At 41.1% G+C, this 26,462-nt stretch overlaps 3 pseudogenes; all 3 read right to left on the bottom strand.

Moving 5' to 3' along the window:
* Positions 1 to 4,673: 4,673 nt before the first annotated feature.
* LOC139084267 (tripartite motif-containing protein 5-like) lies at positions 4,674 to 16,947 on the bottom strand (annotated as a pseudogene).
* Positions 9,515 to 10,555, bottom strand: LOC139084039 (ankyrin repeat domain-containing protein 40 pseudogene; annotated as a pseudogene).
* A 6,799-nt stretch (positions 16,948 to 23,746) lies between the features above and the next one.
* On the bottom strand, positions 23,747 to 25,510 carry LOC139084266 (ankyrin repeat domain-containing protein 40 pseudogene; annotated as a pseudogene).
* Positions 25,511 to 26,462: the final 952 nt, after the last annotated feature.

Genomic DNA, 26,462 nt, shown 5'->3' with positions numbered 1-26,462 from the left:
GAGTTGGAAAAGAAAATGCTAAAAGACACTAGGACATCACCAAGGGCTGCAGGAAACCTCAGTGCTGCAGCATCTGCCCTGCTGTCTCACTGCAGGAGGAGAACAGGCTTTACTTCATTCCTGAGGACTGCTGTAGCCTTTCAGCTCTCTGGAAAGAGTGAGGCTGGTCAGGAAAGGAAATGATAATCTACAATATTGCTGAGGGAACCCATGACCCAAGTACTGACCCTTCCTCTATCACTGCAGTCACAGTGGAACCAGCAACCTGAAGAGTGGAGATTGACCTGGGCAAACAGAGAAAAGCTTTTCCACTGAGAGGGAATTACTGTGGAAACAGAAAGGAAGGCCAACTCAACTTCTGCCTGGTATATTCATTTGGATTAAAGATGCTGTTCCAGTAATTAAAATTTTTAAAAATCTAGGTAGCGTTGAGTAAGCTAAAACTTTGTTGCATAATAAAGAAATATTTATTATGTGCACAATAAAGCATTGTTGACTACAGCCATGCGCCACACAATAATGTTTCAGTCATGGATGAATTGCATTCATGACATGGTCCCGTAAGATTGGTGGCATATAGTCTAGCTGTGTAGTACTCTATAACATCTAGGTTTATGTAAGTAGACTCTATGATATTCACATAAAGATTAAATTTCCCTACAACACATTTCTTAGAATGTATCCCCGCCCAAAAGCAATGCATCACTGCATAGGCAGAATGCTGTACAGTAGGTGTATAAGACTTATTTATCTTGTATAACTGAAACTTTATGTCTGTTGAACATCATGGCATAAAAATTTAAGATGTTAGATCTCATGTTAACTGTCTGTATGATAGTTAAGAAAAGACTGAATGATAGCTGACTAGTAAATTGCAAAGTCCAAAAGAATGTTTAGAGAAAAAAATTACAACTGTGTAGTCAGATAAATATCTGCAAGTTGAAATAAAGATATTCGAAGATTTAAAAAAAGATATGTTTATTGTGCAAAAGGTGATATTAAAAAATGATCGATGGGGCCTGGCCCAGTGGTGCAGCGGTTAAGTTCGTGTGTTCTGCTTCAGCCTCCCAGGGTGTGCCAGTTAGGATTCTGGGTGCGGACATGGCACCCCTCATCAAGCAATACTGGGGCCGGCCCAGTGGTGCAGCGGTTAAGTTCGCACGTTCTGCTTCTCGGAGGCCCTGGGTTCGCTGGTTCGGATCCCAGGCACCGCTTGACATGCCATGCTGTGGTAGGCAACCCAAGTATACAGTAGAGGAAGATGGACACAGATGTGAGCTCAGGGCTAGGCTTCCTCAGCAAAAAAGAGGAAGACTGGCAGTAGTTAGCTCAGGGTTAATCTTCCTCAAAAAAAAAAAAAAAAAATAAGCCGTACTTTGGCCAGCGTCCAACATTAAAGTAGAGGAAGATGGGCGCAGAGGTTAGCTCATGCTCAGGGCCAGGCTTCCTCTGCAAAAAGAGGAGGATTGACAGCAGATGTTAGCTCAGGGCTGATCTTCCTTATAAAAAAAAATAAAAAGATCTACGATTTTTTAATCGTTATTCTATTTCAAAGCAAAGGAAAGGCAGTGATATTTAATGTAGATTGATATGCATTTTTAACATTAATTATTTCAAAGAACAGAAAAATTAATCAGCACCAACCTGGATCAGTGCTTATGTGCTAGGAAGTGAGGAAGCTATGACAAACATTCTATTATCTAATTCCCATAATACCCCTATCAAATAACTCTTAACATCTCTATTTCTGATGGTGAACTGAAGCAGTTAAATTTAATTGATAAGGGCCATTAAATAGCAACATCACTAGATAATGAAATCCTATCTGATTTCAAAGTCCAAGCTATGAATTGTCCACAGTGTTCCCCCTCTACATCATGTCACCTGTTAGAGCACCCTGGTCATGAAGTAGCTCAACTTGGTTTTAGCCGTTACCAGAACCTGCCCCTGCTTCATTAGTGGCTACATGGATTGAGCATGTCAACCTCTATTTCCTGGCACCCAAGATTTTCCCATGATGCTCCCAGCTGCCTCTGCAGATTTGCATCCTCTGGGTTCTCCTTCCTTCCCTACATCCTAGGGAATGTGGCTCCTACCTATTCCTAAGGGGTACACTACAGAGAGGACACCTGTGCTGGAGAAACCAAGTTCTAGTTCTAATCCTGCCTCCTCACTCATTAGCTGTGGGACACGGGGGAATATTTCATAATTTTATATATTCTTTTAACTACCTGATAGGAATTCCTTCTTCATATGATATTTTGGAAGATAAACTGTGATAATGATCCCTATGAATATATATTTATACACATACTTATACATATACCTGTGTGTGTGTGACTATGAGTGTGTATGTATATACCATTCCCAGGCCAAGCACCCTCTTTTTTCTTCCCCTGGGACAAGTTATTACCCTTCTGCATCTTGATGTGAGCTCTGCGCAGCGGGTTGCCCTAGTTTATAATACGTAATTCTCCAGGAAAATTTCTACCTTTGCTAAACTGAGTCTCTTCCCCATCCTGAATTTGAAACTGGTTAAAAAGAAAAGAAAAGAAACGTGCATAAGACTTTGTATATGGTGTATACTCAAGCATTTTACCACAAGGGAAAGGCCTAAATACCAAAAACCTGACCTTTATAAGAGGAGCTGTCCCTGGATATGACTCCCTCTGCTGGACGGATTTAGGGAATTCATACTTTAGTAGTTTTCTGACTCATTCCCAATAAACGACCTTTAAATCAGTCCCAGCCTAGGTATAAAAAGTTCCAGAGAAGGAGACTGGAACTCAGTGGTCTTCACAGCAGAGTCTGGAACTTGAGAAATGAGACTTCAGTAGAATAAACCATTGTTCCTCTCAAGAGCACGAGTCTGTTGCACAGGAAATTGACACGACTTGTACTTTTCAGTAATCATAGCAGAAAATATTTCTTACATTGTGAAGGACACTCACATAGCTGCTTTACATTGACTGGCACCTAGTTTTACACTTAGTTTACGTAGTTAGGTGAAATTTTACATCTCACTTTGTGTTTTCGGAAAAAGAAACCCAGAATTAATTCATCATTTTATACCTTGTAAGGGAAGAGACAGGAATTTACAGTTCTCCACATGTCCCACTAAAATGTCCATATGTGCAGCATTGCTACCACGGCTTGGAGACAAAGGCTAGCAGAGGTACACATGGATGCTTTATCACCACGAATAACATATTTAGCAGGGGGGCCATCACTGGAGGAGTTTGAAAGGGCCCCAATACGCTCATCTATTGTCAGGCTTGGCCGAGGGTCTAGGTGGTGACAGAAATTCCCTCTTTGACCAAAGACTAGTCAGGCTTCTCTGAATTCTCTTCACAACTGGGCCCTGACTCTCAGGCTTCCTGTATTTGTCTCTGCATTGCCTAGTCTTCGCAAAAATCCTGCTGGCTGAATTTGATGAGTCACTGCCTCAGCCCCCTTGAAGATGTTTAGCTGCTCTGACCACCCTCAATATCTGATCAGCCTGGCCTGCCTTCAGCAAAAATTCTGTTAGGTCAGCTTAGCAAAGAATTGCTCTACCTCTTAGCCATCTTCCATCCAGCAACCTCTGACCCTGCTCCTTGGCTATCAATCCTCACTTTTCCTTATTATATCCAGAGATGAGCCCGCTCTTTCTCCTATTACCAAACTCGATGGTAGTACCCCCCTGGAATCAAGTCATCCTCACCTTCTGTCTTTAACAAGTGTCCTCAATAGTCTTTCTTTAACAATGATGGTGGCTTCAAACCACTAATCAGAGAACACAATCTGCTTTTTCCTCATCTTGATACCAGGAAATGGGGTATCACAGTCACCTCTGCACCAATATGTACAATGCCCACACAGGATGATTTTCTTTTATCTCCCCATTAAACTCTAACCTTGGCAAAGAGCTTCTGGTCCCTCCTGGAGATAGAGGGACATTCTTTACCCCCTAGACTTGTTTATTTCTGAAAGCTGAGATGTCTGGTTAAAAGTGGCAGGGCCCTCCCACCCACCCATAGGCCCACAGACAGGGACAGGGCAAACAATTCCTGGATGAGTCACAGGGGCTGCCCCTCAGGATTTGGACACAAGTTTTCTAGGAAGGAGGGAGTCATTGGAGAGCCTGGTGAAATGGTAGCTCAGGCAGACACTGTTTCCCAGCCGGGACTTCTGGGAGCAACATTAGGATGGTTTGATCTGAACCCAGGCTTCCCCCAGGCATTCTTGAAGTCACCACGGCCCTCTAGGTTTTTCTGGGCTGGCCCAACAATTAAATTGACATGAGACAGAATAATAGGAGAAAATAAAAAAAAAAATTAATGACGTGTATAGACGGCAAAAAGCCAAGACAATTGAGCAGATCACTAAAATATCTGAAGCCACTGTCTTAAATACCATCTTCAGCTAAAGACAAAGGAGGATGTCGGGGTTACGCATTTTGGACTTCAAAGAGGAGAAAGGCAATTCACATGGAGATGTAAAAGCAAATATTTGGTAAAGAAATGTTTGCAGATCCTACAGAGACAACAGGACATGGAAAGGACTCTCAACTCTAGGCCCTGCCATGTCTCCCCCACCACATGTGGCCAGTATTCTTTGTAGATATCTCTGTGGATAGCTTTGTTCCTCCCACAGGCAATTTATCTAAATTCATTTAGGCAGTGAAGGGGGAATTAACAAGAAAAACTTCGTGAGTCTTCTGTTTCTTGAAAATAATCCATCTCCCAAAGAAGCATAGTTTGGGGTGGCAAACTCTGTTCCCCTCAAGGACATCCCTGTGAGAACCTAAAGGATAGAACCCAGCTATGCTGTGCCCAGAATCCAGTCTGGAGAAACTGTGACATAATAAACGTGTGTTCTTTTAAGCTGAAATTTAAGCCTACCACTAAATTTGTGGTAATTGCTTACACAGCAACAGAAAATGAATAACATTTTAGTCTAGTATGTTGAGGTAGGTTACAGAGGCTATTATAATTGTAGAAGAAGATGGTGATGTCGACGAAAATAATCCATAACCAATCTATAATTGAAAATTTGGGTGAGTTTATTCTGAGCTTAAATGTGAGGATTATAACCCGGGGACTTTCTTTCCGAAGGAAGAAAGGGCACCAAAGAAGTGGGGTGCACAGAGTGGTTATATACCCCCAGAGAGGATGTTTCACATAGCATTGAAATGTCCCTTTTACAATAGTCGCGAGACTGCTCTGTCAGCACAGCAATTGATGGAAACAGCAGGTAGGTCTTCTGTCTCAGTGAACACAGCAGGGTGGCAGTCTGTTGTCTCCAGCTGAGTGGTCACAGGTGAGCTGGGTGGTCAAAGGTGAGTGCAGCAATCAGTTCCTAGCCTAAGGAAAGATGCTTATCCCTAAGGAAATGCAATGTCAGGGGAAGTTGCACCCTTATCTCAAGGGCCTTTGTTCTGGCCATAGGAAATGTCTATGCAGATATACAAAGCATGCTCAACAGCCACGGTCAGGCCCTTTTGGAAAAAACAAAGTCAGGCCGAATTAGGTTTATACCAAATGGCTTCCTCGTATACTCCAATATATCCTATTGCTTGCCATTTTTATTTGTCAAAGAGAAAAAAGTTGTTTTTATAATAATGTAATACTGATTTTATAAGTGGATAAAACAAATTTTTAAAGATTGTGATTTCTGATTCAAATTATCCTATTTCAAGAAATAAACCAAAGTTAATTATTTTAAAGTGAATGAATATGCTTTCTTACAATCACTTATTCAAGTCAGAAAAGAAGCCATGAAGAGATATGAATGGACATCACTTTGGGTCAATGCTTATGTGCTAGGAAATAGCAGAAGATATCACAAATATTTTCTTATTTAATTCCCACAATATACCCATCGGGTAAGTTTTATTCTTTTTATTTATTTTGTAAGTGAGAAATTGAAATCCATAGAAATTAGTAAATTTGATAAGGGCCCCTAAGTGATTGTATCATCGTTGTATGAAACCTGTTCTGTTTTCAGAGTCCATTCTTGTCAATGCAATAATCCATAACGAATCTATAAATCAAAATTGGGAAGAGCTTATTATGAGCTAATTTGAGGACGATAGCCCAGGATAACTTTTCCACCAAGAAGAAAGCTCTCTGAAGAAGTGGGGTGCACAGAGTGGTTATATCCCATCTTGGAACAAAGAACAAACATCATATATGACAGGAATATCCTTTTCACTCCTGTCACGAGAAGCTTTGCTAGCACAGCAGGTCAGGGGTCACATGGTGACCACAGCACGTCAGCGGTCCGTGGGTCAGTGGTCATGAGATGAATTAAAGCAGTTAAATCCTTAGTTTCTGAGAACAAATGCTTATCCTTAAAGAAATACTGATATGAGGAGGCAATATCCCTATCTTTAAGGACTTTGGGTTCTCGGCTTTGGGACATTGCCAATGTTTAAAGCAGATGTACAACACATGCTCAACAGACCACATCAGGCCTTTGTGGAAAAAGAAGGTCAGGCCAAATTTGTTTTAAAGAAAACGGCTTCCACATATACTCCAATATATCCTATCACTTTTCCTTTATTTATCAGACTTTTAACCATCCACTTACAACGTTCATTCTCTACCCTAAAAGGAGGACATATTTTCTTCGTGGCATCTGCAATAGCACACTGATCATGAAGTGGCTCAGCATAATATTATCCATTTTCATGTCTACGCCTGTCTCATTTATAGCTACAGTTTCTAAACTCTTTTAACCTCCTGATGTAAATTTCTCTCTCTCTCATATATTTTTAAAGTCTAATCACGATGATGTTAATGTATATACATATATTTATACAAATGATTACATGCATATGTACCTGTATGTGTATATGCAAGTGTATGTATGTGTGTATATCCGTCTTCCTATGAATAGATAGAGATAGAGACAGAGAGATACATACAGATATTTACGTTGATCGCAAGCCAGGCACTTTCATTTTCATCCAGCAGGTCCAAGATACACATCTTTTCCTACAGTCCTACTAATTCTTTCTTTTCAGTCAGTTGATATTTAATTGTAATATTATTTGTTATCCTTGAACAGTCAGCCATGCAGAAAAAAATTTATTGAAGAAAAAAATTTCAATGAATGTTTATACAGTACAAACACAAGCTTTCAAATGCAGTGGAGGAGGGGCGGTGAATTCATAGTTAATAAAGCTAAAAAAGATCCATGTTAGAAATTCCACAAATCATACAAAACTGTTTCTCTGAATGTGTAGAGTAAGACTTCAAACTCACCTACCAGCAATGGTGTAGTCTTCTCCCACTGCCATGGGCAGGAATCAGTTGACCACAGAGGACTTTCTAAAGGAGAAGAGAGACCAGTGTTGGCCCATCTCTCACTGGAGATGACAGCCCCTTGCTAGCCTGTTTCTAAGCCCAGAAAATGCCCTGGAGCTACTCCTTTTCCAGCCAGGGGTCTCCTCTGCTTCTGAGAATCTCTAATTGACCCAGATGTCTGGAAGTGTTTTAACCGCAGTGATTTAGACATGAATTAATACTGAATTTATTAATTCCAGGATAGAACTAGCTTTAATTACATTAATACATTGTAACTTTTTTCAAAAGGAAGGGGAAAAAAGGATAGTATCTCTAGATAAACTAGCTTCGGATTGGTTGAAAGACAAGGGAGGTTTCTTCTTTAAAGCACTTCAGAGAAAGGGGGTAACAAGTAACCTTTGCTGTGCAAACACTGTACAAGGGGACATAAGTCACCATCAGTCATCGACGGAATACAATTCCATCACTGACCAGAGTCACTCCATAAAGTTGGCCTTGAACTCACCTCAATCTCAACTAAGCAATTAGGCAGAGCAGGAGGCCATTATCTTAGCACAACATTGTCTTCCATTGACATCTTCTGCACCATCTCTCTCAGTCCTAGAGTTCCAATGAAATAAACCAAGTTAAGACATTGAATTTCTTTGGAAACTGTAGGCACTATGGGGAAAAAGCTTCTTTTCACAGCAGGAAGGCTCTTCAACAGCTAGCTTCAAACCTCTGCTCTACTATTGGTCAAAGTGTTCTCATTCTGATTCAATGTTCAGCTGTTTGTTTCAACAAGAGCCCGGCTTTTCTGTTAACATCAGTGACACTGAAGGAGAGGAAAAGAATCCTTGAAGGCATTCTTTAAAAAATTATGATGCCATATTGAAGAATTTAGTAAGATGTTTGTTTTTCCAGAACAAAGTCTGATAGACTGACAATTGACTTTATGAACAGGATTGGTGGTGGTAGGGGTGATCCATCAGATCAATTTGTTTTCTAAAGCAACAGATTACAGAGTTGTGTAAAAATCCAAATAATTTCAAAATAACCTTTATCTTTGACCTAAAATTAAACACGTTAATTGCTTTAGCTGAATTCATCACAATGGCCTTTAAAGTAACAACAGAATCTGTCTCAAAAATTGCTTTTCGGGGACGGCCCCATGGCTGAGTGGTTAAGTTCGCACGTTCTGCTTCAGTGGCCCAGGGTATTGCTGGTTCGGATCCTGGGCGCGATCATGGCACCGCTTGCCAAGCCATGCTGAGGCGGCATCCTACATGCCACAACTAGCAGGACCCACAGCTAAAAATATACAGCTATGTACTGGGGGGCTTTGGAGAGAAAAAGGAACAATAAAATCTTTAAAGAAAACATTGCTTTTCATTCTAGCAGAAAATGCGAGTGGAGAACATGGCTGGCGATGTTGGTTCTTTTCTCATATGGCGCATTTAAGACCATAGATGACAGGGATTGCTTCAGTTTAAAAAACAAAAAAAGTGGCTGCTGTTTCAGAAAGCACGGAGAGCCGTCTAGTGACTATGAAGGGGATTAAAGCAGAGATGACAGTCCAGGTAATGGCAGAGGAGACAGAGAAGCTGTCATGAGTGTTTACAAAAGAAAAAGCAGGGGGAAGGGAAACACTTGGTTTACAGATATTTACAATTAGGTAACTGTATTCTCAATGACTTTAACCCGAATAACATTGATAAATGTGTCCATATGTTCTGTGTGACCGAACAGCCCCACGTCACACCAAAATTCCCTTGCCCAATATTTGTGCTTTACCTAGTATTTTTCTCTAGTCAGTTCACATTTCAGGAGAGTTGGGAGCATGGAACACCAAGAACAGTGCATCCAGGCCCTTCAGGTGCACTGTCAACAGGAGGGCCTAGAAACAGGCTCTGCTCTGTCTCAGCTTCTGCTTAGACAACTCTCTTACATTCTGCATGTAAAACACACTGGATAGAGAGCCACTGGCTTCTGCCTCTCCAGGCCACTTCTCAACTGTTCACAGTTTCAAGCAATAGGTTTCTTGTGCACTGAGAATCTTGGAAGTGTGACACCACTGCTTGGGGAACAGGGGCTTTGTATCTGGGCAGAACAATGTCAGTGTATACTGTGCAGTGGCACCAGGGGCCTTCCTGAGCAGACAAGGCATTTAGATCAATGGCTTGTCCTTGGCCCAGAAGTGACACTCACTGCCACAATACTCAGTAATAAAAGTCCTTGCTGTATTATGAAGTCATTTTTGAAGCTCTGCTGTTGTAGCAAGACCTTCCAGTCAGTGTGGATGCAGCATTTCTGAACAGAAAATTATTTTCACTTATCATTAGAACCATTTCCAACACTTGGAAATCTTGAAGTTGAGCAATATCTTTGCCCTTTCTTACCAAAGTATGGGATAACTTCCTGAGGTTCTCCACTTGATCTCAACTAACACTCAGTTCACAGCAATTCCCTCCAAGCAATTCTTGAAAGGTGAGCTCAAGTCAGTCAAGTTCAATTTCAATGACACCATTTTCTCGAAGAGATAACTTCTGAATACTCACCATGAGTAGTAACTCTTGCATATTAAATGGAAATGCTCCAGGGGAGGGAAAATGGATGGAACGCTAGTACGGATCCTGTACACATCCCATTTTGAGGCTCCAGAGATACTGGTGGCTTGGGCAGGAAAGAAGAGGACAGTGAGTGTCTCTGAATCCCTGGTGCCTGACAAACAGGGCCTGGTTTTGTGCTTTCTAGTGTTCTGAGCATGGCAGAGGGAGAAGACACATCCCAGTTCTGAACTAGTGTCAAAGATGTGTGGTCCCAGGGAAAGGGTCCTAGCAGGGGGAAGTTCCCCATGGGGGATAAATGACGGAGAGCCATCTACAGACAGTGATGCAGGAGGTGTGGAAAGACCCCCATTCTGCAGGTGGCTTGAATCCTTTGCTGAGGCTTTTTAGCTAAAAGGGAAAACTGAGTCAGCTAAGAGTTGGGAACAAAGAAAGGACAGTACGAAATATTTCTTCAGCTGGGGGAGGTTGTCATCATCATCAATATTTTCCACTCCCATGATCTTCCTCGTTTCTCTCCGTGATGTTAATTTGAATGGCATTCCTCCCTTTGTCATAAGAATTTCTTGGTCAGCTCCCGATTTTAACAAGTAAGAGACTATGCTCATGACTGCATTACATACCCAGTGTAAACTGGCCCAGCTGTTGACCTTGGGAGTTCACATTCACCTTACTTGCCATCAGTTTCTGCACTTCTCAAATGTCCCCCAAGGCCATGGCCACCCACCATTCCTCTGCTGCTCCTGGCCCACAGGCTCGAGCCTTCTCCAGGCCTGCAAATCTTGATTCAAATTTTGCACAGTGGCATAGCCTGCCCTAAATCAGAATATACACTTCTCTAAGAACAGTTTGCATCTTTGCTATCCTAGGTAGTTCTGTTCTTCATCCTTATTTAGAAATGATTTTTTTTTAAAGAAGAAAAGTGCCTGAAGTAGTAAATACTGTGTTATACCCAACTGTTTCACCACAAGGAAAAGGACTAAACACCAAAAGACTGTACCTCATAAGGAAAGCTGAGCCTAGACATGACCCTCTCTACAGCACACAACATGAAAACTCACACTGTCTGCAGTGGGAATTTGAGATCTGAACAATGAGACTTCAGTAAAGCCGACTATCATTTTGTAGTCAAAGCTGAATTTTGAAGCTTAAACCTGTTCATCAGTATCTGGTCTATGTGCTTCTCCAAATTTTAGTTTTTTCCCTCTCTATGGACCCCTCCCTATGCCTTTATCCTCAGTTCTTGAAGGAAACATAGATCTCATGATATAAATTCCAGAATAATACAGAACTCCTCTTCCCAGTTACCATGAAAATTCTGAGGTATATGTTGTTACCAGAAGGAAATGAAGCACTGATGGAGGCAAATTCTATATTTTCCTAGAACTCAGTTTGTTTTAATCTGAGGGAGACCATGATAGGATAGCATGCATATTGCAAGCGCTAGAGCAACCACGAGGGAAAAAAATAAATAAAAAACACAGGTAGAAAATAGGAAAACTTAAAATTTCCTATTAGAAACACAAAAGAAGCTTCTTAAGAAGAAAGAGGAGGATAAAAATTACAGGAGCCACATAGGAAGCAATTAGCAAACTGGAAAATTTGAAAACAATATCAATAATTGCATTAGGTGTCCTTGTCATAATACCCCAATTAAAAGACAGAGACTTTTGGACTAGATAGAAAGCAAGGTTCAGTTATTGCTCTGTATGACAGACATATATTGGATTCAAACTCAGAAATGTGGGAAAAGGTAAAAATAGAGAAAAACATATGCCATACAAACAGTAATCATAAAATTGCTCATGTCTATATCAGTATTAGACAAAATAGACTTAAGATGATATTATGAGAGAATGAGAGGGAAATTTCATACTGATTAAAGTTTCAGTACGACAAGAAGATATAACAAATATAAATGTACATATACCTAACAACAGAGCTTCAAATTTTCCTCACACATCACAAATTTTGCTTTGAAATTTTCTCAGACGAAGTGAGATTTAAAGGAAAAATAGACAATTCAATAATAATAGAGATTTCAAGAACTCTCTTTCAATAATTGAGAGAATAGCTTCTGTGAAAACTGTCAAGGATATAGAAGACAAGGACAATACTATCAACCAAAGTGACCTGACATTTATAGACAATTTCACCCAATGAATCCAGAATAAACAATCTCATCAAATCCATATAGAAAAATTTTCTGGATATGCAATATTTTAGGTCATTAACAATTGTCAATACATTTAAAAGATTCAAATAATAAAATATATGTTCTATGATTACAGAGGAGTTAAATTTGAAATCCACAGCAGAAGAAAAAGTAAGAAATCACTAAATATATTTTTTTTAAAGATTTTTATTTTTTTCCTTTTTCTCCCCAAAGCCCCCCAGTACATAGTTGTCTATTCTTCGTTGTGGGTCCTTCTGGTTGTGGCATGTGCGACGCTGCCTCAGCGTGGTCTGACGAGCAATGCCATGTCCGCACCCAGGATTCGAACCAACGAACACTGGGCCGCCTGCAGCGGAGCGCGCGAACTTAACCACTCGGCCACGGGGCCAGCCCCAAGAAATCACTAAATATATTTTAATTAAACAGCACACTTTCAAATATCCCAAGAGTTAACCAAAAAAAATCCCACAGGAAATTTGAAAGTAAGTTGAAGTGAGTAAAAATAAGAACTAAATAATCAAAATATATGGAATACAGCTAAAACAATCCATTTATCATTAAATGATATATCAGAAAAGATGGTTTCAAAGTGGTGATCCAAGTTTCCACCTAATAAAAATCTGGAAAAGGAACAGGAAACTAAATCCAACACACACACACATGCACCCACATAAGCACACGATGTGTAAAGGAAACATTAAAGGTGAGAGCAGAAATAAATGACACAGGAAGGTTAAAAATACATACAATCAATGAAATAGCAGAGTCTGTTCTTAAAATATCTCAATAAAATTGACCAAACATAGCTAAACTAAGAAAAAAGTGAAAAAGCAAATCACCAAATAAAGAATAAAAGAGGCGACATTACTGTGAGTGCTGTAGAAATTAATGAGTTTATAAGGGTTGTTATGATTAACTTTATGTCTACAAATCAGACAACGTTGACAAAATGGTAAATTCCTACAAAAAATTACACTACCAAAAACTGGCTCAAGAACCATAAAAACTCAAATTGAAGCTAATAGAAGTAAAAAAAATAATTATTTTAAAGCTTTCCAAAAAGAAAAGCCTGGAATGAGATGGCTTCCCTGGTGAATTCTATTGAATATTTAAAGATAAATAATACCAGTCCTTCACAAATTGTTTTAAAAAAATAGAGACAGAGGGCCCAGCCCAGTGGTCAAGTGGTTAGAGTTCTGTGCACTCCACTTTGGCAGCCAGAGTTTGAGGGTTCAGATCCTGGGTGTGGACCTATTCCACTCACCAGCCATGCTGTGGAGGTGTCCCACATACAAAAAAGTAGAGGAAGACTGGCACAGATGTTAGCTCAGGGCTAATTTTCCTCAATTGAAAAAGAAAAAAGAGGAGGATTGGCAATGGATATTGGCTTAGTACAGACCTTCTTCAGCAAAAGAAAAAAGAGAAAGAAGGAGAAAACCTCAACTCATAATATGAGGAAAAAAGAAAAAACAGGGGGGCCGGCCTGCGGCCAAGTGGTTAAGTTTGCACACTCCGCTTCGGCAGCTCGGGACTTGCCAGTTGGGATCCTGAACACTGCTCATCAAGCCATGCTGTAGCAGCATGCCCCATGGGAGGATTAGAATGACCTACGACTAGGATGGACAACTATATACTGGGGTTTTGGGGACCAAAAAAAAAGAAGATTGGCAACAGAAGTTCGCTTATAGCCAATCTTCCTCACCAAAAAGCATAAGAAAAAAAAAACACTGTGAGAAAGAAGTTTTTCTTAAAAAACAAAAGAAAACATTTTTTTAAAAACAAAGAAAAAGCACTCTTGAATCTGAAGAACACTTGTTTGCCCGTGACTAAGCTGGATGATGAAGAGGTACCCGATAAATGCTTAACAGAGACCACAGATAATAGGTGCCTATACAATACCACCAGACAATGGATCTTCTCTCCACAGTCAAATTTTTGCACTGCATTTGATAAGTTAATAAAATTGAGATTTTCCCTTGTTATCCACAATGTCAATTATTCTAATAACCTCTGAAATAGATGCAGGAAGGGGTACTGCAGGGCCAAGGGAACCTTAGTGTCACCACCAGAAAGAACAGAGCAATACAGACAAGGAAACTAGTCCTCATTTTTCTCAGATCTCAGATGCTGGGGCTTCTTCCCAAGTCTTACCTGCAGCATCTCCATTGTTCACCCCTGCAACTAGTGCTCCACATCTGAGATGAGAGGGCTCACCAACTGCCTCTGCTCCACCAGCTCATTCTCAGCCTCAGTGAGGTTGCGTAGACTATCTCCCTCCTCATTCTTCAGCTTAGCAGCTCCTTCTGCTCCTCAGAGACCAGGATACCTCTCATTTGATTAAACTCTGCCTGCACGCTTTCTTTCTCACTTTGTATTTGATTCCTCAGGAATGAGAAACAGAGAGAGGTACTGAGGTTCTAGGCAGAGCCTGGGAGCCAGAAAAAGAATTATTCTATTTGGGGATTTCTCACAGGGAAGTAAGATGGAAGCAGGGGAGCAATTCCTGGGCAAGCTGACTTTTACTATCTTTTTTTCTGCATTGCATTCAAACTTAATGGCCTCAAGTTTGCATTATTGAGACCAATACTGTGCCACCTTGGATAACTGAGTGTGGCTCAGCTTTCACACAGCTCTGCAAGATGGTCAAGACTTTCTCCATTACTTCTGACTCTCACCCGCACCTCCACCACCAGCCTGTGCCGAAATTTGAACACTGAGGACAGAACCATGAGCCATTGCCAAATGTTTTCCCTCAGAAGAGTCAGAGGCTCAAAAACAAGAAAGGAAAGGAATACAGAATTCACTAGCCATCCTCATCAAAGAGTCCATCAACGTGAATACCTCCCTCCAATTATTTGTTCATTTGTGATATGTCCACATTTTAGCCCCCACCCCTCTCAGGGAAAAGATAAAGAAGAGGACTAATCAAATGGCTTTTGGACAAATCAGCTGTCAGGAAACAAAGAGGAAGGGAGCTCCATGTAAGTAACACCCAGGGTCCTGCCAAGATTTCATTCCAAGTCCCTCAGGAAGTGTCTCCTCCTAACTACCAGGAAGTTGTTTCCCATCTGGCATCAGCTTCCAAGCTGTCAGCTTCCCTGGTCCTCCCTCAGGCCCCCAGAGCTGCCTGGAGCTTCTCCTGTGGGAAAGGGATCAAACCAGAATCAAGATATGGGCTTTTTCAGCATCAGAAGAGATGATAAATGGGGAAGCAATCAGGCTGATCTCTCGAGACACTAGAGTTTACAGAAGCTGTGAGAACCGCAACTAGAATCTATGACTTGGAAGAAAACCTGAGGCAATGAATGTGTTGTTGAATACTCAAGTGGTGGAAGTCAGCATCCTCTCCCCAAAAGAGGACTGATACTTTTTGTCTTAGAAGAAGAAACCCGATCCTGAGGGAAGGAAAGAACTTATATCTCAATCCACCAAACTGCCCAGTTAACCTTCCTCTTCACAGAGGTAATGAGAGCTTTTCTTTCACGCCAAATCTCCACCTACTAGGACAAGGTACAAGAATATCTACTTCTGAGTAAAAGTCTGTACTGTAGGCATCCTTTTGTAATTGGATGGAGTGCACAGAAATGTCCTTCAGGCCTCGGAAGCTGAGGATAGGAAGAAAAGAGATCACAGAGCTTAGGGCTATGTTGACAAGGAAATGAAAATGCAATGCAACGTGGAGATTTCCCATCAAGTACTATTTTCGACTCTGTCTTATTTATATCCTGGTGTCTTACCTGATATTCTTGGGCAAGCTCCTCCATGAGGAATGTCTGGTGACCACGGTGCTCCTGAGAGCACTCACAAAGCCAGCAAATGACCTTCCCATCCTCCTTACAGAAGAGCAGGAGTTTCTCTTCATGGTGCACACAGAGATCTCTTTTGCTCCCCCTCTGAACTAAACTTGACCTCCCTGAGCCTCTCCACTATGTTGGCCACATGCCGATTAGGCAGCAGTTTCACAGGCTAGTGACTGATTCTACACACAGGGCAGCTTCTCTCTCCTTCTTGGCTGACCACAGATGTTTTGTGGCTTGCAGTGATACAGGCTTGGCAGAAGCTGTGGCCACAGTCTAGGCTCAGGGATTCTGTCAGGAGCTCCAGGCAGATGCGGCAGGTCACCTCCTCCTTATGTTCACCAGGTGTCCTGAAGCCGTTGCAGCTGCTCCCTGTGCTACTTGTTCTGACTTCTGAGGCTCCTCATTCTCACAGGTCCCTGAATGATTGGGAAGGTAGAAGGGGGCAGAATAAGTAAGGTAAGAATAAAATGATACTAATGGTGTAGACATCAAGGTCAAGCAAAGACCAACATGTTGAAAGAGAAGGAGAAAAGGTGGAGAAACAAGGAAGGAAGTTTCACGACCTGGTAAAAAGGACTTTTCGTAATATTTCAAACACTTTACACTAGTTCATGTCATATGACAAATCTCATCCTTATCTGTTCAATGATTGATATTGTCTTTCATTTTCATGGAAAGAAAGAATGACCTGAAGTCTTTTCTACCAAGATCCTTGTGTGACCTACTCTCTCTCCTGCTTCTCTTTCCCATGCCAAAACACATCCTCATTGTAAAAAGTAGCAAACCACTTAGGTCTCTGGAGTTTTACACCTGCTATTTCTCATCATGGAATGTCGCCCCAGATATCAGTGTGACTCACTTACTCCTATACATCAGAAAGCTCTCTCTTGACATGTTCTCTTATCAGAAAGACCTGCTCTGGTTAACTTATTTAAAGTGTAAATTTGCAATGATTTCTCTTACTATCACGACATAATATATCACAATGTCTGTGCATACACTGTAAGAGCTAATATATGGTAGGTTCACACACATCCACCTGGTGTGGCTTCTTCAAAAGCTGAGATGATAGAGGAAAGCATTTACTGTACTACTCTGAGGTCCATCACTACGAAGTCACCTGAGGCAGTCATGCCTGCATGCTGTGGCTCCTGTCCTGTACCCCCCAGCTAAACTAGGTGATCCTGGCAGTTTATGTCTCATTAGGTCACATGGATGGAAAATGCCATACAGGTTGCAAACTACTGCTGGTGACCAGTCAGAGTGGGTATCACAGAGTGGTAGCACAGTGATGCTGATTCTTTGTCCTGACCTGGCCTCAATATGGCCCTATAGCCACAGCCTAGGATCAAGAGTTCTGTCAGGGGCTCCAGACAAATGGGGCTATGAAGCAATAAACAATGAAATGGAAGATGTCAGTACATGTTAATGTCACGATAGTCACCAGTGTTGACCATAAAAGAAAGATTTCAAGCACAAAAAAACTAATAAGTTTCCCTTTCTTCTGCACAAGAGAGGGTAAAGCTATAAAGGCTGCATGATGGCAAATTTAGACCTTCTAAAAGTGTTTACTTGTGCCATGTTCATCGTACATGAAGGGAACCTGATAAAGAATGAGTCTGAAGGTGGACCAAAAGTGTAATCCAGCTAATAGTACACATACTGAAAATAGTCAAGAGGCCATATTCATTTGGCCTCTGGCTGCAGAGACTATGACCCAGATCAGAGCTTTGAGGAAGGTAAAACTTTCTTTTCTAATGAAGAAATATTGATCATGTGTGCAATGCAGTATTGTTAACTACAGTCATGCACTACATAATGACATTTCAGTCAACGGTGAACTGCACATATGACGTTGGTCCCATAAGATTAGTACCATACAGAGCAGGCGTGTAGTAGGCTGTGCCAATAGTTTTTTGTACGTACACTCTATGACGTTTGTACAAAGATACAATCGCCGAACAACACATTTCTTAGTACGTCCCTTGTCCTTAAGCAACTCATGATTGTATAGGCAGAATGTTGTACAGCAGATCTCTAGAACTTACTTATCTTGCAGAACTGAAACTTTATATCTGTGGAACAGCAACTCCATAAAAATTTGTTAAGACGTTAGTTTTTACGTTTAGCGTCCTCACCACAAATAAAACAAGATTGATTGATAGCTGATTATAAAATAGCAAAGCCATAAAGAACGTTTAGGAAAAAAATTGGAATTGCATACTCAGATGTCTATGTGTAAGATGAAATAAAGATATTTGAAGATTTAAAAAAATATATTTATTATCCAAAAGATGAAATGAAGAAATGATCTATGATTCTTTAATCAATTAATTATTTTTCATAGAAAAGCTATTACTAGTTAAAGTAGATTAATATTCATTTTTAACATTAATTATTTCAAATCACAGAGAAAATTAATCAATACCAATCTGGATCAGTGCTCATGTGCTAGGAAATGAGGGAGATATTACAAACATTTTATTATTAATTCCCATAACATCCCTATCACATAAGTCCTAGTTCATTTATTACTGATGATGAAATGAATCCGATTAAATTTAATTTAGTAAGGGCTACTAAGCAGAAACATCACTAGATGATGAAATTCAATCTAATTTCAAAGTGCAGGCTATTAACTGTCCACGGTGTTCACCGTCTACATCATATCACCTGTGAGAGCACTCTGGTCATGAAGTAGCTCAACTTGGGTTTAGCCATTACCATGACCTGCTCCTGCTTCATCAATGGCTACACGGATTGAGCATATCAACCTCTATCTCCTGGCACCCAAGATTTTCCCATGATGCTCTCAGTTCCTTCTACAGATCAGCATCACCTGAGTTCTCCCTCATACCCCACATCCTAGGGAATCTGGCTCCTCCCTATTCTTAAGGGGTGTGCTACAGAGAGGACCCTTGTGCTGGAGAAACTCAGACCTAGTTCTAATCTTGCTTCCTCAATTCATTAGCTGTGGGACATTGGGCAGCATCTCATAAGTTTATGTATTCATTTAACCACGTGATAGGAATTCCTTCTGCATATGATATTTTGAAGATTAACTATGGTAATACGCTACATATATATATACACACAATAATATATATAGATATGCATGTGTGTGTCTGCATAACTAGGAGTGTGTATGCATATACCATTCAGGCTCTTTATTTTTCATTCCACTGTGACAAGTTTTTACCCCTACATATCTTTTTTTTTTTTTTAAGATTGGCACCTGAGCTAACAACTGCTGCCACTCTTCCTTTTTTTTTTTAAAGATTGGCACCTGGGCTAACAACTATTGCCAATCATTTTTTTTTTTTTCCTGCTTTATCGCCTCAAACTCCCCCCCCCCCAACCCCGTACATAGTTGTATATCTTAGTTGCAGGTCCTTCTAGCTGTGGGATGTGGGATGTTGCCTCAACGTGGCCTGATGAGTGGTGCCATGTCCGCGCCCAAGAGCCGAACCCTGGGCCACCACAGCAGAGTGCGCGAACTTAACCACTCGGCCACGGAGCCGGCCTCAACCCCTACATATCTTGATGTGAGGTCTGTCCCGCAGTCTGCTCTAGTTTATAATATATACTACTCTAAAAACTGTGTACCTTTCCTATCCTGGGTAAGTCTACTCCTCATCCTGAATTTAAAACTGCTTACCACAAAAGAAAAGTGCATAAATTCTCTATATAGTGTAAACTCAAGTGTTTTACTACAAAGAAAAGACCTGAACACCAAAAGCCTGCCCCTTATAAGAGTAGCTGTCCATAGATAGGCCTCCTTCTGGTGGACAGATTTTGGAAAGGAGTTTTCTCACCCATTTCCAAGAAAAAGCCTTAAAATCATCCCCAGCCTAGGTATAAAAAGTTCTATAGAAAAAGACTGGAACTGGAGTGGTCTTGAGAGTGTGGTCTGTGAATTGGAGAAATGAGACTTAAATTGAATCAACTGCTGTTCCTCTGAAGGGCACAAAAATGTTGCACAGGGCATTGACACAGCTTGCACTTTTCAGTAATCATCAGAGGAAATATTTCCTATATCGTACAGGACACTGACATAGCAGCTTTACATTGAATGGCACTTAGTCTTACACACCGATCAAAGAGTTACGTGAAATTTTACATCTCAATTTGTGTTTAAGGATAAAGAAACTCAGAATTTATTCATCATTATATACCTTGTAAATGAAGAGACAGGCTTTTATACTCCTCCACATGCCTCACTGAAATGTCCATATGTGCAGCATTGCCACCAAGGTTTGGGGGCAAAGGCCAGCAATGGTACACATGGATGCTTTATCAATTCCAATAATGTATTCAGCCATGGAGCCCATCACAGAAGACATTTGTAAGGGCCCGAAGACACTCACCCATTGTCAGGCTTGGCCAAGGGTCTGGTGGTGACAAAAAGTCCCTCTTTGACCAAAGCCCACTCAGGCTCCACTGACCTCTCTTCTCAACTGGGCTCTGACTTTAGGCTTCTGGTGTTTGTTTCTGCTTTGTCTAGTTGTCGCAAAAATCCTGCTGACTGAATTTGATGAGTCATTGCCTCAGCCTCCTTGAAGATGTTTAGGAGGTCTGACCACCCTCAATGTCTGATCACCCTGGCCCACCTTCAGCAAACATTCTGTTAAGTCAGCTTAGCAAAGAATTGCTCTACCTCTTAGCCATTTTCCGTCCAGAGACCTCTGACCCTGCTTCTTGGCTATAAATCCCCACTTTTCATTATTGTAGTCAGAGTTCAGCCTGATCTCTCTCCCCTGTTACCAAAGTCCATTGAAGTAGCCCCTGGAAAAAAGAGTTCCTTACCTCCTGTCTTCAACAAGTATACTGAATGGCTTTTTCTTTAATAGTAGCGGTGGCTTCAGAATCCAAACCAGAGAGGATTTTCTGCGTTCCCCTCATGTTGATGACAAGAATTCAGGGATCACAATCACCCCTGTGACTTACAATGCCCAAGAAGTGCAATTTTCTTCTTCCCCATTAAACTCTAACCTTGGCAAAGAGCTTCTGGTCCCTCCTGGAGAAAGAAGGACATCCTGTTAACTTCTAGTCTTGTGTATTTCTGAAAGCTGAGATGTCTGGTTTAAAGTAGCAGCCCATCCTACAGAGAGGGACAAGGGAACAGTTCCTGGAACAACTTCAGGGGCCGCCCCTCAGCATTTGGACACAAGTTTTCTAGGATGGAGAGAGTCATTGGAGAGCCTGGTGCAATGGTGGCTCATGCAGACACTGTTTCCCAGTCAGGACTTAATTTGGCACCGTAGGATGCTTTCATCTGAGCTCAGCCTTCCCCCAAGCTCTCCTGACTGTTATCATGGCAGCAGGTGCTGTCAGGGCAAAAAGTCTCCTCTTAAACGGGGTGCTAAATCAGAGTTTAATAACATGCATACACTGGAGAAACCCAAGAAAATTGTTGAAGTCACTAAAATAGAAGAAACCACAATCTTAAATACTATCTTCAGCTAAAGACTAAGGAAGATGTTGGGGTGAATGGTTTGAAACATCAGAGAGGAGTAAGGCAATTTACATAAAGGTGGAAAAGCAAACGTTCAGTGAACAAATGTTTGCCATGTCATCACAGACAAGGGGACATGGAGAGGACTCTGATCTCTAGCTCTGCCAAGTGTCCCCACCATACTTGGCTAATATTCTCCGTAGATATTTCTGGGAATACTAGTGGTCCTCTTACAGGCCACTTCTCTAAATTCCACTGGGTAGTTATGGGGGAGGTAAAGAAAACCCTCGTGAGTCTTTCATTTCTTTAAAATAATCAAAGGGGGTATTTTCTTCATGTCATCTGCAATGGCATGCTGGTCCAGAAGTATCTCAGTATATTATTATCCATTTTCACGGCTACTCCTGTCCTATTTATAGCTACATGGATGGAGCACATCAAATTATATTTCACGGTACCTAAGGTTTTCCCTAATATGTACCAGGCTTCTCCTGCAGGTCAGCATTTCCTGGCTCCCTCTTCTGCCCCACATCTTTGGGAGTCAGGCTGCTGCCTTCTCTGTGATTTGGTGCAGAGGAGACATGGCAGATTCTGCAGTAACACACACCTGGTCCTAATCCTCACTCCCATTCATTACCTTTGGGCCGTAGGGAAAAAGTCTAACAGTTTCTAAATTCTTTTACCCTCCTGATATAAGTATGTCCTACTTATGACTTAGATGTGAATTAATACTGAATTTATTTACTTCAGGAAAGAACTAGCCTTCATTGTGTCAATAAATGTAACTTTTTCTAAAAAGAAGGGAAACAAACAGTAGTATATATAGCTAAACTAGCTACTGATTAGTTGAAACACAAGGGAGGTTTCTTCTTTAATGCTCTTTGGAGTTAGGGGGTAATAAATAACCTTTACTCTGCTGTGCAAACACTGTACGAGGGGGAATAACTCACCATCAGTCATTCGTGGAATATAATCAAGTCACTGGACAGAGTGACTCCATGAAGTTGGCCTTGAACACACCTCAACCTCATCTCAGCATTTAGGCGGAGCAGGAGGCCATTATCTTAGCACAACATTCTCATTCACTGACATCTTCTGCATCTTCTCTCTCAATCCTAGTGTCCCAATAAAATTAACCACTTAGGAAGTTGAGCTTCTCTGGAAAATGTCGACACTATGGGGAAAAAGCTTCTTAAGACAGTAGGGATGCTGTTCAACCGCTCACCTCAAACCCCTGCTCTCCTGTTTCTCTGAGTGTGCTCTTTCTTATTTCCAAAGTTAAGCTGTTTATTTCAACAAAAGAGTGGGTTTCTCTTAATAGTAAAGACACTGACTGAAGAAAAAGAATCCTTGAATGCATTATAAAAAAGAAATTCTTATGCTATGCTCAAGAGTTCAGTGAGGTGTTTGTTTTTCCAAAACAAAGCCTGGTGGACTCACAGTTGCCTGTGTTAAGTGGATTGGTGTTGGTAGTGGGGGATCCCTAAGATGAAATTGTTTGTTTACAACAGCAAAAGATTTCAGAATTGTGTAAAAATCCCAATAATTTCACAATGACCTTTATCTTTGACCTAAAAATAAAGATACTCACTCCTTTAGCTCAGTTTTCACAATAACCTTTAAAATAGCAACAGTCTGTCTCAAAAATTAGTTTTCATTTCTGGCAGAAAATGAAAGTGGAGAACACTGAAGGGCAATGTTTATTGTCTTATCATATGGTGCAATTAAGCACATAGATGACCGGAATTACTTCCAAGTTTAAAAGAAAAAAGTGATTACTCTTTCAGAAATTGTCAGAGATTTCTCTAGAGACCACTAAGCGGAGGTAATGCAGAGATGACTGTCTAGGCCTTGGCAGACTAGAGACAGACAAGCAGTCATGAGTATTGACAAGGGGAAAAGCGGAAGATGGAAAGCTTTTTCGGTTTACAGCATATTTGAAATTAGGTAACTATACTCAAATATGTTAACTCAAGCAACACTCATATCTACATTCTGTGAAATTTAACAGCGACAAGTCACACTAAAATCCCCTCGTCCAGTACCGGTGCTTTCCCTAGTTCTTTTCTCTGGTTAGGTCACGTTTCAGCAGAGTTGAGAGAATGCAACACCAAGAAAAGTGCATCCGCATCTTGACGTTCGGGTGCACTGTCAACAGCACTATCTAGAAACAGCCTCCACCCTGTCTCAGCTCCAGCTGGGACAACACTCTTTCATTCTGCAAGTAAAAGACACTGCATATAGAACCACTGGCTTCTGCCTCTCCAGACCGATTCTCAGCTGTCCATAGCTTCAAGCAATAGTTTCCCCATGCATGAAGAGGTTTGGACGTGTGCCACATGCTTCTTGGGGGCCAAGGGCTTCCCAGTTTGGCAGGGGCTGTGCTCGGCATCCAAGGCATTTATATCAGTAGCTAGTCCTTGGCCCAGAGGTGACACACACTGTCACAATACTCACTGCTAAAAGTCGCTGCAGGATTAATGAGTCAGTTTTGAAGCTCTTTAGTCGTAGCAAGAGTTTTCAGTCAGTGTAGATGCAGCATTTCTGAACAGAAAATTATCTTCACTTACCATTAGAACCTGTCCCGTGGGAAATCTTGGAGTTGAGAGACATCTTTGTCCTTTCTTATCAGCATATGGGATAAATTCCTGCTATTTTTCACTTGAACTGGACTAACACTCAGCTCCAAGCAACTCACTCCAAGCAGTTCTTGGAAAGCGAACTCCAGTCAGTCCTGTTCAATATCAATGAAATCACTTTCTCTAGTAGATGGGTTCTGAATCCTCACCTGCAGTACCAGCTTTTGCTTATTAAGTGGAAATGCTCCAGTGAAGACAAATGGATAGAACGCTGACAATGCTCCTTTACACATCCCATTTTGAGGTTCCAGAGACACTGGTGCTTGCACAGGACAGAAGAGAACAGTGACTGACTCTCATTCCCTGGTGGCTGACAAACAGGACCTAGTTTTATGCTTTCTGATGTTCTGAGCATGGCAGAGAGGAGTGGCATCCCAGTTAGGAACAAGTGCCAAGAGGTGTGGTCTCATGGAAAGGCTCCTAGCAGGGGCAAGTTCCCCAGGGGGCAGTGATGGAGGTGAGCCCTCTACAGGGGTGATGCACGAGGTTTGGAGAGGCCTCCATTCTGCAACTGGGCTATATTCTCTGCTGTGGGGCGATAGACAAAAGGAAAGAATGGTTTGGCAAAATAGTTGGGAACAAAGGGCCGGTCTCACTCCTTCTTCAGCTAGGGTAGGTGTTTGTCTTCACATCATCCTCTTCCACTCCTATAATCTCCTTGATTCCTCTCCTTGATGTTAATTAGATTGGCATTTCTCCTGTTGTGGTAATAATCTCTTTGTCAGATCCTAATTTGGACAATTGACCCCCTGGCTATGATTGTGTTTACCTGACCAGTATAAACAGATCCAGCTGTTGACCTCATTTGGGGAATTCACATTCACTTCACTCTCCACTAGTATCTGCTCCTCTCGAGTGTCCCCCTAGGTTGCAACCACCCACCACTCCCCTGCTACTCTTGGTCCTCAGGCCCAAGCCTCCTCCAGTCCTGCAAAAATTAATTCAAATTTTGTATAGTGGCATACCCTCCCTACGTTATAATGCATAATTCCATAAAAAGAGTTTATATTTTTGCTGTCAAAAGTATTTCTATTCTCTATCATAAATTCAAAAGTGATATTTTTCTTTTATAAAAAAGAAGAAAAGTTTTTAAGGTAGTAAATACTCTGTTAAACCCAGGTGTTTCACCATGACGACAAGCATGGGATGCCCAAAGGCTGTCCCCCACAATGACAGCCTAGACGTGACTCATTCTATAGACTGCATCATGCCAACTTATGCTGTCTACATTGAGGTTTTGGGATGTGACAAATGAGACCTCACTAGAGCCAATTATCATTTTATTGTAGCAAAACCAAAACAAAACTGTTCCTCAGGGGATTAACATAGCTTACACTTTCTCGGTAATAACAAATATTTATTCCTACAGCTAAGACTCCTAGAAAAGTACATTACATTTAATACAATCTATGTTCTCAAAAGCATCCTAGGAATTACATAGAATCTTTAACATCAATTTTTATTTTAAGAAAATAATTCGAGGACATGTTAAGTAACTCATTCCAGGTTAACAACTTGCAAGCAAAGAGACTGAGCACCAAATATCTACTCTTGGTAAATATTCTGTTTATGTACTTCTTGCTTTACCTCTGTGATAAACATGGGGTGTCATTGCTAAAAGCCACAGACCCTTAAGGATTCATTGTTTAGGGACAGATTCCATGAACTCTCCTAGATAACATGGATAGGGCTGACAAGTATTCCTTTGCTAATTTGTTAAGCAGTAGAGTGAATGAGGAAGAAAAGAAATGTCAGATGAGTAACAGCAATACTATTCTTTCTATAGGAGGGATTAGATGTGTTTCCCTTGCAAATACAAGAAAAAAAGTATTCTCTCCTCATGGAAAAAAAGATATTAGGAAGAAAAGTTTCAAGCTTTCACTTTATAGTAAGGAATTGTTCAGACTGTTATGCATTGCATTGTGTTCCCTCAAATTCATATGTTGTAGTCCTAACCCCTAATACTTCAGAATGTGACCAAATTTGGAGATGGGGTTGTTATAGAGGTAACTAAATTAAAATAATGTCATCAAGATGGTCCCATTCCAGGATGTCTGGTGTCCGTATACAAAAGGAATTTAGGGGCTGGCCCCATGGCATAGTGGTTAAGTTTGCATGCTCTGCTTTGGCAGCCTGGGGTTTGCAGATTCGGATCCTGGGTGCAGACCTAGAACCACTTGCTAAGCCATGACGTGGTGGCATCCCACATAAAGTAGAGGAGGACTGGCACAGATGTCAGATCAGCGACCATCTTCCTCAAGGAAAAAGGGGAAGATTGGCAACAGAGGTTAGCTCAAGGCCAATCTTCCTCACACACACAGAAAATGAATGAATAGAAAGGAAATTTAGACATAGAGCCATGCACAGTGAGAAGATGATGTGAAGGGGCACAGGGAGAAGACAGCCATCTACAAGCCAGAGAGAGAAACCACAAACAGAACCCTTCATTACAGCACTCAGAAAGATCCAATCCTGCTCACATCTTGATTTTGGACTTTTAGCCTTCAGAACCGGGAGAAAATAAACTGCCATTATTTAAGTCACCCAGTCTCTG

The sequence above is a fragment of the Equus przewalskii genome, chromosome 6 (genome assembly GCF_037783145.1).
Source record: "Equus przewalskii isolate Varuska chromosome 6, EquPr2, whole genome shotgun sequence".
Taxonomy (NCBI): Eukaryota; Metazoa; Chordata; class Mammalia; order Perissodactyla; family Equidae; genus Equus; species Equus przewalskii.
The sequence above is the reverse complement of the archived record's forward strand: the minus strand, read 5'-3'. Positions and strand labels throughout refer to the sequence as shown.